Below are 12,609 nucleotides of genomic sequence, written 5' to 3'. Positions count from 1 at the left end.
AAATAAGGCGAAGCTTAAGATACATAGAGAACGAGCAAGAGGACGATACTCAAACCCCAACCAAAGAGATGGCTGAAAACCAAGACAATCAGCTACCTCCTGCAATTGCGGTTAATCAAAATCCTACTCCACCCACTATGTATGATTATGCTAAACCTTCTTTAACAGGAACTGAATTGAGCATATTTAGACCTACTGTAGCTGTAAATACTTATGAACTAAAACCTAACACTATTCAAATGATACAGCAATTTGTTCAGTTTGATGGTTTGCAGGATGAGGATCCCAACGCTCATTTAGCAAACTTTTTGGAACTATGCGATACATTTAAAATTAATGGTGTTTCTAATGATGCCATTCGTCTTTGGTTATTCCCTTTTTCATTGATGAACAAAGCTAAACAGTGGTTGAACTCGTTACCACGTGGATCAATTACTATTTGGGAACAAATGACAGAAATTTTTTTATTAAAATATTTCTCGCAGGCTAAAACAGCCAAATTACGTAATGATATCTTTTCGTTTGTGCAGATGGACTTAAAAATTCTTTATGATGCATGAGAGAGATATAAGGACCTACTGTGAAGGTGTCCTCACCATGGTTTACCCCTATGGTTGCAAGTTCAAACATTCCATAATGGCCTGAATCCTTCGACTCGACAAATGGTTGACGCAGCTGCTGGCGGAACCATCAATAATAAAACACCTGAAGATGCTTTTGAGTTTATAGAGGAGATGTCACTGAATAACTATCAATGGCAAGTCATGAGGACAAAGCCAACAAAAACAGCTGGTGTTTAAACGTCGATTCGGTCACCATGCTCTCTAATCAGGTAGAACTCTTGAATAAGAAAATTGATGGTTTTCTTAGTTCTTCATAGGTTCACCCAGTAATGCAATGCGAAGCAAGTGGAGGTGGATCAAGCAATTCGGAATACCAACCTTATGGCCACAACATGGATAACGAGCAGTTAAATTACATGGGTAATAATTCTTGATCTCAAAATAATCCATATAGTAACCCTTACAATGCATGTTGGAGGAACCACCCAAATTTCTCATGGGGAGGCCGAGGAAATCAGAGACTACCTCTAGGCTACCAAAACCACCCTACCAACAGGAAAATAAGCCAAACCTTAAAGAGATGCTCTCAAAGTTTATATCAGTGTCAGAAACTCATTTCCAAAATACCGAGATTGCACTTAAGAATCAACAAGCATCGATCTAAGGGCTTGAAACGTAGATAGGCCAGCTGTCCAAACTAATCTCCGAACGGCCACAAGGTAGCTTGCCAAGTAATACTGAACCCAACCTAAGGGAACAGCTCAACGCGATTAATGTTCAAGATAAAGAAGAATTCGTTGAGCTTGAGCCAGAACCAAAGCAAGAAACTGTGGTGAGCAGAGATCAAGATGAGGTAGGTCATAATAAAAACAAATCAGTGAATTTCAAATATAAACCTCGTGTGCCATACCCCAACGCGACAAGGAAAGACCACTTAGATGAACAATTTGGTAAATTTCTTAAACTCTTAAAAAAATTACACATTAACTTACCGTTTATTGAAGCCCTATCGCAGATGCCAAACGTAGTGAAATTTTTAAAGGAATTTTTAGCAAATAAGCGGAAGTTGGACGAGGCATCGCATGTGGAGCTAAACGCAGTTTGCTCAGTTATTCTCCAGAATAAACTACCCAACAGACTTAAAGATCCAGGGAGTTTTACGATTCCTTACTTAATTGGTAGTTTAGATGTTAATAATGTATTAGTTGATTTAGAGGCTAGTATTAACGTCATGCCCTACAGAATGTTCAAAAAATTAGGTCTCGGAAAACCCAAACAGACTAGGATGAGTATTCAATTAGCAGACAAAACTATAAGATTTCCTAGGGGTATTATTGAAGATGTGCTAGTTAAAATCGATAAATTTATATTTCCCGTTGACTTCATTGTTTTAGACATATATGAGGATAGCAACACTCCTTTGATTTTAGGAAGTCCCTTTTTAGCAACTGCTAAAACGATTATTAATGTTGGCACCGGTGAACTCACACTCCGTGTAGGAGACGAAACAATCACCCTTCAAGCTCGCAATTCTGGCAGCACATCGAAAATTGAAGATGATCGTTTAACCCACTCTACTAAAACTGACAATATGGCATAACCTACTTTGCAGGAAATGAGTCTAAAGGAAGCACATGAGTCATTCTCAAGCAGTAGCAGAGGACCTGTTCATGAAGATCGAAGGCTACAAATCGAGGAGCTAGATGAATGGCGGACACATAAACCGAGAACACACGATAAACCAGAACTACGCTAGAACGAGCTCAACACCTTCCCACATCAACTTAAGGTTGGAGATAAAGTCTTATTAGATGTCGCAGATCCTCACATTGTCACTACCACACCGAATGAAGAAATTCCTCTTACGGCACTTAGTATTTTTCCATTCGGTACAGTCGAGGTAAGTAATCCCAAGTTCGACACCTTATTTTGATGAGAATGATAGCAGGAATGAGGAGTATAAACTGCTCGAACCACCATGACCATTCAATGGAGAGGTAAGTCGAGCTTAGACTATAAATAAGTGCTTCTCGGGAGGCAACCTGAGCACTAACTGTATTAACTTCTTTCAATCTTAAGTGTTTAACACCTAACTTACAATGGATCTCTTGAATACAGGTTTACCACATAGACACGGCCAAGCACACAGGCGTGCTTAGGGCCGTGTGAAAATAGGGAAAATATTTCCCTAACACGGGCTACGATAAATCGCCACGGCCGTGCGACATGGCCGTAGGTGAACTTGCCAAAACAACAAGGGCGTGAGACACGCCCGTCAATTTAACACGGGCGTGGGCCTCCATACACGGGCATGGGAGAAGCGAACAATGCAAAACACGGTCGTGCAACACAGCCGTGCACACCCACACACCCAAGGAACACGGGCGTGGGTTAATTGTCAGATGCACCCAAATTTCAAATTCGCGAATCACACGAGTGAAAATTGGGGAACACAGGAGTGTGCCATGGCCGTGTTCCCCAAAATCTATAAATAGGCTGCACTATTCATTGCCTTCTTCACTCAAAAACCCTAACCCTAGCCGCTGCAAGTCTACACGCCCTCCCTGCCATGCCCGTGCCCCACTACCCACTCCATTTTTTTATGCCCGACCTCTCTCCCTTAGCGTTTGTTTACTCTTTTTACCTCTATTTTACTTATTTTTAATGTTTACTATTAAAATAATCTATATTTTTCACATACTATTTCCACTCTTGCTTATTATTATCATTTGATTTGCATTATTAGATTATTTCTCATACATTTCATGTTGAATTGAGTTATTAGGAAAGCCTCACTCTTTTGTCATACCCATGCCATTACTATGCTCATTCCCATGCCATTACAATGCTAATGTCATGAAATTATACTATCAAAATAATTATGTTGGTTGAGTTTGGTTAGTATTAGTAATTGTGGCTGAAATTATGATTTTTATTTAAAATTTGTTTTGACCATTCCTCAAGATGAATTAATGGTTTTGATTGCAGGTACCATGTCGTTTTCACGAGGAAAGAAAATTGCCGTACCTGCTTCCAAGAAAAGGAAAGGAGCGTCATCTTCCTTGGGTCTTACCGCGAAAGTTCGTCACCCTTTCCTGAGGTTCCCCATCGGGCCGGAAGAAGAACTCTTCCAAATACTCCAGGCCCGACCTTTAATTGCGGGCTGCTGCATCGATTGGGCTGTAGTAGAATAAGTTTAGTTGGCTGATGCGATTTAGGCCCTCCTTACCATAGACCCTTGGGAGCTTTTCTTTGGGATCATTGAGCCGACATATCTCGAGCTTACGATGGAATTATGCCCCACAATTCATCTTTAGACCGTGATGATGAACTACGATGATCCCGGCATGGTGCAATTTCGCCTAGGCTGATTAGTCCACCGGCTCAGCCTCCCAAAATTTGGTACTGTACTAGGTTTATATATGAAGGAATTCAAGGAGGAGAATGACTTACATGCTCTCAACTGCCACATCCATCGTTCTCCTTCACGGTGCTGGGACGCACTAGTACTAGGTGGGGCCACCTATAATCCTAGCTGCTCTAAGGCATCGGCTCTCCCTCCATCTCTGAGGTACCTACACGCCATTTTGGCTCACACGATTACAAGAAGGCGAGAGAGCACTGGCGTCATCAACATTCACAACGCCTACTTTCTATGGTGTATTTCACATGGGCATGTCATCGACCTTGCCTATTTCATTGCCCTCACCATTCAACACCAGACGAAGCCGCATAGGAAGGGGGTCATCTCCATTGGCCCCTATGTTACCCGGTTGGCTCGACACTTCGGGCTCTTCAACACCGCGGCCCAAGAATCATCTTTAACCCTCATTAGACAGATGTCTTCACAAAGCTTCTCGAGCATGCTTAGCATGAGGATGATCGAAAAGCGCCGAGGAACCTACCCTCCTCAATATCGTCTCGCCTAATCTACCGAGGAGGAGGCCTCCGAGGACATTCTTGATAATGTCCCCCCACAGCACGAGGACCAACCGTCTCAGCCACCACCACCTTCTCGTCCAGTTCATGCGGCAGCTTCATATGCTGACATTTCTTAGCGCGTCACTCGATTCGAGCAGCAGTGTTTTCAACTATTTGACAACATTGATGCTACTCTACAGTAGATTTGTCAGCACCTCCACATCTCATTGCCAGTCCCACCTCGCAAACCATCCAACGATGATGATGTTTAAAAACATTTATTTATTATTTTATGTTTTTAGTTTTATTTTATTTTAAGACTACTTTTTATTTTTCTTTCATCTTTCCTTTATTAGGATTTATAATTTTTATTTAAAATTTTTGAATTCCGACTATCTCCTACCGAGTAATCATTCTTCCTTATATATTTTCTAAAAGAGTTCTTGATGCTATCACAGTGATAAAGAGCTCCAAAGCTCACTATTACTCAGGGACTCGAAACTCTACTGGGAAAGGTTCTCCACGACTGCTATGTCCTGCTCGACCACGACCATAACCAATTTCAGATATAATATTCTTTTGGCGCAGGACTTATGGACTAATGAACCTCTACCACCGCCAGAGTATCCTCGTCCACCCTCACGCTGATTTTTCTTCGAAACTCCAAATCAAGGAAATTCATTCAGGACTCAGGAAGTTTCACTTCTCTCCCTATCTTATTTTCACATTCTATTCCTATATCTATCTTTGTACATTGAGGGCAATGTACATCTTAAGTGTGGGGGTATTTATTTCACTATCAGAAAAATTCCTGAATGACTGCCTTGTTCTCTTGAAAAGCTTTCATATCGTATTTGGGATAAATTTTGATTGATTTATGATTTTGATTGATATATCTTGAATTAAAACATAGGCATTTATGCATTGATTATTTAAACTTCAAGACATTAAGGAATCGAGCATGATAAGTTGATTTTTAAGTAATTAAAATTTTAGGTTTTTTCCCCAAAGTTTAGGTATTATATTGAGTTGGAATTCACAAGTTTAAACATAAAAAAACCCATAATTTTTGTGAGATCTTGAGCTTTCAAGAGCATCTATTAATTCTTTCATGCTCACTTTCATTATGAGTGTGTCAGTATTGAACTATTATTCTAGAACTTGTTTGATTATGCATGTCAAGACCACACTATTTGATTTGATATGTCAAAATGAGAAAGGCACTTAGGATTAACCCACTCATGCCATGAAAAGCCTACCTCCACAATTAACCCTTAGTAAACCCCGTTGAGCTAACAAGCCATTTCTTATATTAACCTTAATATTAACCCTTAACCCATTATTGTTGAAATCCCCTAAATTAATTTGATCCCCATTTTTGTCGAGATTGGAATTGAAATAGTTGCTTAGCTATGTTTTATTCTACTTTGTAATTTAACTTGTTCTTAAAAAAATGTATACATTTTAGTAGTAGTAATCTTCTGAGGTAAAGAAGTTAAATTCCATATTCTGAGAAAAGCTCGGTTGTACGTAATTGATGACTAGCTATTTTTCTAGTTAGGAAAATTTTCAATTCAATCTCGATTCGAACCATTTCTTTCAGCTTGTGACCACACCCCCTAACCAAAGCCACGTTATAACCCTCTAAAGACCTTTTGATTGATGTATCATCTCAATTTATAGTGGTGGAGATTTGATTTTCATGCAAGCCTATGGTAATAATTTTTCATTATTGACTATTGAGTGCTTCATTTATTGTCCTTAAAAACCTTGAGTGATTTGAGTGAATCTTTAGTGAGGATGTGAAACTCTGTGATATTCTGAATCAAAGGTAATTACTTAGATGATGGGAGACACCTATGTTTTCAGGATAAAATGCTCAACTTGGAATGTTTGAAACTTTGATGTTCTTTTAGTTGAATTCTTAATGTATGATTACTTATAGATTATTTTGAGATATTATCGATAGAAATTATAAGTTGAGAAGGATTTATTTTGATTATGAGTTGAGGATTTGCTTGAGGATAAGCAAATGCTTAAGTGTGGGGGTATTTGATAAACCGTAATTTATACATATTTTTACCCCATGCTTAACGCATTTTATGGATGATATTTCCTTAGAATTGGTGAATTTGATGCTCCTAATGCCTTAATTTCATGTTTTATACTTAGGAGAGCGAAAGGAACGAGAAACAAGCCAAAAATAGAGAAAATGTGCCAAAGTACGAAATCAACACGACCTGGACTTCCTCACACGGGCAGACCACACGGCCGTGTCAATTTGCCAGAATCGAAGCACGACTCACATGGGTGTGGCACACGGGCGTGTCCCTGCCGAGTCCAAGTTTAGTCCAATTTTGAAAAGGCCAATTTTGAGGGTTTTTAGGCATTCCAAAGCCTATAAATACACCTTAAAGGAGGAAGAAAAGAGGGAGGCACAGAGAGGGAGGAAGGTATTACTCGAAGAAAGCCAATTGTTCCATATCAGAAGTCGGATTTCATCAAGACTGAAGATCTCCCCTCAATTTCCCTTCAGGAGTTTTGGGTTTTCTTTATGTTTTGTATTCATTATTCTTCTGAGATGTTTTCCTTTTTAGTTATGAACTAAATCCCTTAAATACCTAAGGGGGATGAAACCTAAGACGAATCTTGTTATTATTTTCTGAATTGTATGATAAATATTTAACTTGTTCTTAATTCTTGTTTTGATATCCCAGGATACTGATTCAAGATAAGCTCTTATTCAGAGGAGGAATAGACCCTGTCTAAGAGTACATTTTTCATAATTAAGCGGAGTTGATTGCGCGCCTAGAGATAGGGTGACAAGATTTTGAAGGATTAGGGTGAAACCTAATAAGGGGATCCATAGATCGATTTAAAGCAACCCTAGGGTGTTAATTAGAGAAAAGTCTCAATTATTCAATCTAGGGATTAGATGTTATTAGTCTTGAATAGGGATAATAACATAACTTAGGGATCTCTACGAAACAAGTTAAATGAATAAATCGTCCGATTCGGAGCCAGAATAACAAGTAAAGTCTAGGTGTATTTTTCCTTAGGTATTGTCTGAATTCAATCGTTTTCCAAAAGTAATCTCCCAATTCTACTTTCTGTGAATTCTTAGTTTAGATAATTAGTTAGTTAAAAAAAACCGCCTTATTTTTGGGCTAGATAATAAAAAGACAGTCATTACTAGTACTTTTAGTTCCTTTGGGTTCGACAATCCAGTCTTGCTAAAACTATACTACTGTTCGATAGGTACACTTGCCTACATTGCGCTAATAGTTAGTTTCAAGAACGATTAATTATAAATATTTAAAACTTATCCTGAAATCACACGATCAGTCCCCAGCCTGTGCAAATTTATTTTTCGATTCGAACTTACAGGGGTTTTTACACGGCTTGGCACATGCCCGTGTCCATGACCCATTTCTCCCACACGGCTATGACACACCCGTGTCTCAGCCCGTGTTCAAAAACCTTGACATTCTTTTTCTAACGTCAGCAACCCCTTAAGGGCACACGACTACGGCACACGTCCGTGTGTTAGGTCGTGTCCTCCATACGGCTGAGACACACGACCGTGTCTCTACCCGTGTGTTTACTACCATCCATACTAACTTGTAAAATTGAGGTGCAGGGGACACACGACCAGACTACACGCCTGTGGGGCAAGCAGTGTGTCACATACGGCCTAGACACACGCCCGTGTGTCTGCCCATGTGGACAAAAATAAGGCTATCTACCAAGCCTTTTTGCCACCCTTACTTACACCAACCTACACAATATCAACCAAAACCAATCCAAGCATAACACATATGAACAAATCAACCACAACCATGAGAAATTTGCATCAAATTTCTTTAATAATAATCAATATTAGCCAACATTAATGGCCTATACAAAATGAATATCACATCCATTATATGAGCCAACACTTGTGGCTAAACTAACAGGACACTAAACAAAAGATTTAAGTCCCTATACATGCCACAATCAAAATATTTAAACTAGCTATACCAAAAGCTTCAGGTGATAGTGTGATCGATGCCTCCGATGTCCCTTGATTTCTGATACTAACTTGGTGGAACTATAAGAAAATGGAAAAGAGAGGGAATATGCATAAAGCTTAGTAAGTTGCATATAAATAAGTAACAACATCAACCACGAATATTATTAATCAACACACATTCTTGAAAAACAAAGATAAATATCACCACATGCTTTTATATCGCAGGTATAAGCCAAAGACTACAATATCATCCCCAAGATCATTTCCATAGCTAGAACTTACTCATGTCATTCTTACCATCAAGGTAACACAACTAGACTCATTTCTCATGAGTTTCGAATAAGAACCTGTACCACTCACAACATGATTATATCATCCAATATCACTCTCATAAGCTTTTAAAATAACCCGTGAAACTATTGGAATAATAAAAGATATCTGATAAGCTTTACACAAGAGGGTGAATTTACCGATGCCATGTCCCAAACATGGTTTTACACTAGCTCACAATTCGAGGCCGATGCCATGTCCCAGACATGGTCTTACACTAGCTCTCATGTCAAGGCCAATGCCATGTCCCAAACACGGTCTTACTTTGGCTCTCATAAGGTGGCCGATGCCATGTCCCAGACATGGTCTTACACTACCACACATATCACCCAAACGTCATAGCATGGATATCCAATCTATTCCTAGGTTCAATCGGGACTTTACTACATTGAATTTCAACATGCATTATTCATAAGCAATTTCAACCATATTAGACAAAATTAATCATTCAACGCATAATAATGATAAATCTGTCTTACTTACGTACAACTTACCTCGGTATACAAAAAGTGGCGACTAATTGGATTTAATCTACTTGTTTGGCCTTCTCCCGATCTAGGTCTGGATTTTGTATTTCTTAATCTAGAATGTAAAAATTCACTAATTAAATCATCTTATTAATCAATGCATTTCATAAATCATATTTTGGCAAAACAACCATTTTGCCCATAGACTTTTATAAAATTACTATTTTACCCCTAGGCTCGTAAATTGATTTTTATCAAATTTTCTCACCAACCAAGCCTATCCAAATTCTTTTTATACTAAAAGAAGCCCACAATTCTCATTATTTTACACATTTACCACAGATTTATAACTTATGCAAATGGTCCTTAGTTAGGGTTTCCATGAAAATAACTTCACAAAAGTTGTTTGTTTTACAACCAAGATTCATTTTCTTCCATAAAAATTTAGCAAACAACATGAAAAATCTTGTGGTTAAATCCTAGACTTTCAACCATTTTGCAAAATAGTCCCCTCATTAGCTAGATTATGCTACAAGGGTCCCAAAATTACAAAAATTATCAAGAAAGGCCATCAAAATCACTTACTCGTAAGGGTAAAGAGTGGCTAAAATTTTGAAGCTCAAAAACCCCTAAAGTGGCTGATATTTTTGGTGGTATGGATAAGAGATGAAAAAGATGACAACCCTTTTTCTTTTTATTTTTTTCTAGTCAAAATTAAGTTACTAACTTCACCTAATTTTGACTTTTCTACTCCTATTTGTCTCTATGGCCAGTCACCCTACTGAAATGGGTTTATTTGCCCTTTAAAGACCCCTATTTATGAATCTTTAGCTATTTAACACCATTTGTTAGAAGAACAAAACTTTTCCCTTTTATGCGATTTAGTCCTTTTTCGCAATTGAGCATGCAATCACTAAAATTATTTCACCAAAATTTTCATGCATTCATATAAACATGCTATAACACATAAAATAATATTAAAAATAATTTCTTCGACCTTGGGTTAGTGGTTCTAAAACCACTGTTCCTACTAAGCCCAAAATTGGGCTGTTATAGAATGATTAGAATTGGTTGAATGTAATGTTATAGGATGTATTTTGGTTGATTTTGTGCAGATATAAAGGTGCAATTATACAGCAAATGGTTCAATGGTATAGTCGACATGAAATAGGTGCCAAATGGCCTAATTTTTATAAAAATTAGAGTCATTGTTGCGACATTGATTTTTCCTCGTTGCAATGTTGGCCAATAGTTTGTGATGTCCCAATGACAAGTGGTTTGCGTCGTGATGTGACATACTATTTTGGCAACGTGACGATGTAGAGGAGATGATGCCACAAAATCAGCCCTAAATTTTTAAAACTTTGCAATTTGGTCATATTTCATACTCGGGTCAACAAAAAAGCTTTATAAGCTTGATTTTGTCTCGTAAAAGTTTGAGTATCATATTATGAATGAGTTTAAGTTATAAATGTCTATTTGATTGATATAATTATTTTATTTTTGTGGATGTTGTGCCGATAATAAATATGGTATCATGAAGCTTGGACTCGGCAATTGGGTCGGGCTCAAGGTGTTACAGATGTATTGAAAGCCTGAGTTCAATTGGTGATAAATTTGAAAGTCAGTATGATGGATATACAACTTTTACATGGCCTGTTATAGTTTTGATACTTGAGAATGCACATTTAGGGTCTTTTTACCATTAAGTCTCAATATGGCATGAACGTGTCTTGAGACTATAAGAACAAAATTAACCTTATTGTTCAACCTAAATGTTTAGTGTCTCAAGACTTGTCAAGCTAGCCTCAACAAAATTAATCACTCCTTAGTGTGTGTGCACTGAGAAAGATAAATAATGCAAACAAATATAAATAAGTGCTGTGTACTGCAAGTATATATGTCAAAGTATAATATAGTTTTAACTTATAATGAAATATGAAAGTATTTTGAGGATCATACCCTAAGGAAGTATGAACTAAATTGAATTAAAGAAGAGCAACAAACATGCAAAGCGAAGTATAAATAGTTATTTATCTACTCACTATAGTACAACTATGTTGAAAAAATTTTGATTCAAAAACAGTTTTCTTGGATAGCAAAAAATAAAAATTTTGCAAATCGAGTTAGTTTATGAAATTTATAGCAATAAAACCTTTATCGAAATCGCACCTATGTTTTTTCTAAACGGATCCTTGTCATTCCCAACTTTCAACCAGTTGGCCTTCTCTGCTATTCTCATACCACAAATTGCTTCGAGTGTGAGCTCGAACGATTCAAATCAAACATAGAACCAAAAATAGTTTTCTTTACTTTCAGTATGAAAACAAAATCTCTCTCAATAGAAACTGACAGAATTGTTATTTTAAAAAATAGAAGTAATACTTAGAGAATAAATTCTCACTATTTTCGAGCAGAATAATAATATCTCAAAGATTGTTTTTGTGTATTTAGCCCTACTAGTGCCATCTATTTATATGAAGAAGATGTGAGACCCTTGTTAAATTGTAAAACTGTATTTCAATAGGAAAAAAAACTCTTAGTTTAACTAGGATTAGTTGGGGCGACAACCTTAGTTAAACAAACTAGGGTTTGTCGTCCCTAACATTAAATATGAGGGGATATCGGTCCAATTACAAGTACATCCTAAACTTTTAACCTAGTATTTTATAATTGAATTCGAACTCAATACTTGTTTTTCTACTTCCCAAAATAAACATCATTAATTAATTTAAATAAATTAATTCTTGAATTAAATAATTTTCTCAATCCAATTCTCAATCCATTAAAATCATGACGACTTTACTATAAAAGAATCTATGAGAAAATATATTTAATATTTCTACATTCAAAAGATTCACTATGACCAATTAATTTATTTCCATTTTTGAACTTCAATTATTTAACTAATTAATTAAATAATAATTTAAAAAAGCATAAATTAAATTTTCAGGTCATTTTTATTTGGAGAAAACTATATTTATTTCCACATGTTTCCCATTTCTCTAGCTTTACCATTTCCATCCAATTATGTTCATTTTATTCAACATTCAATTCTTTTTTTTTTGTTTCAACAAACTAGCGAAGGGACCGATTGGACATATGTGATTAGGGCTAAAATGATTTTTAATTATGTTCTAGTTTTTTTCCTATTAATTATGAACTATTTTAGTCACAAAGTCATTCCACTATAGTATAGTGACTGAGCTCTCCTTAATGGCATACCATTATGAAAGTAATTCGATTGGTACTCATCCAATGATCTTGTTATCAATTGTTACCATTGTACGAATATCTTTAATTTCTTTGGGATAAA

General features: G+C 36.8%; 1 non-coding gene across 1 annotated transcript; it reads right to left on the bottom strand.

The window, feature by feature from the left end:
• Positions 1–497: 497 nt before the first annotated feature.
• LOC121231281 (small nucleolar RNA R71) lies at positions 498–604 on the bottom strand. The gene has a single exon (XR_005929344.1). It is a non-coding gene; the product is annotated as a small nucleolar RNA R71 (small nucleolar RNA).
• Between the last annotated feature and the right edge of the window lie 12,005 nt (positions 605–12,609).

The sequence above is a fragment of the Gossypium hirsutum genome, chromosome A06 (genome assembly GCF_007990345.1).
Source record: "Gossypium hirsutum isolate 1008001.06 chromosome A06, Gossypium_hirsutum_v2.1, whole genome shotgun sequence".
NCBI lineage: Eukaryota > Viridiplantae > Streptophyta > Magnoliopsida > Malvales > Malvaceae > Gossypium > Gossypium hirsutum.
Note: the sequence above shows the minus strand (reverse complement) of the source record. Positions and strands in the feature narration are given on the sequence as shown.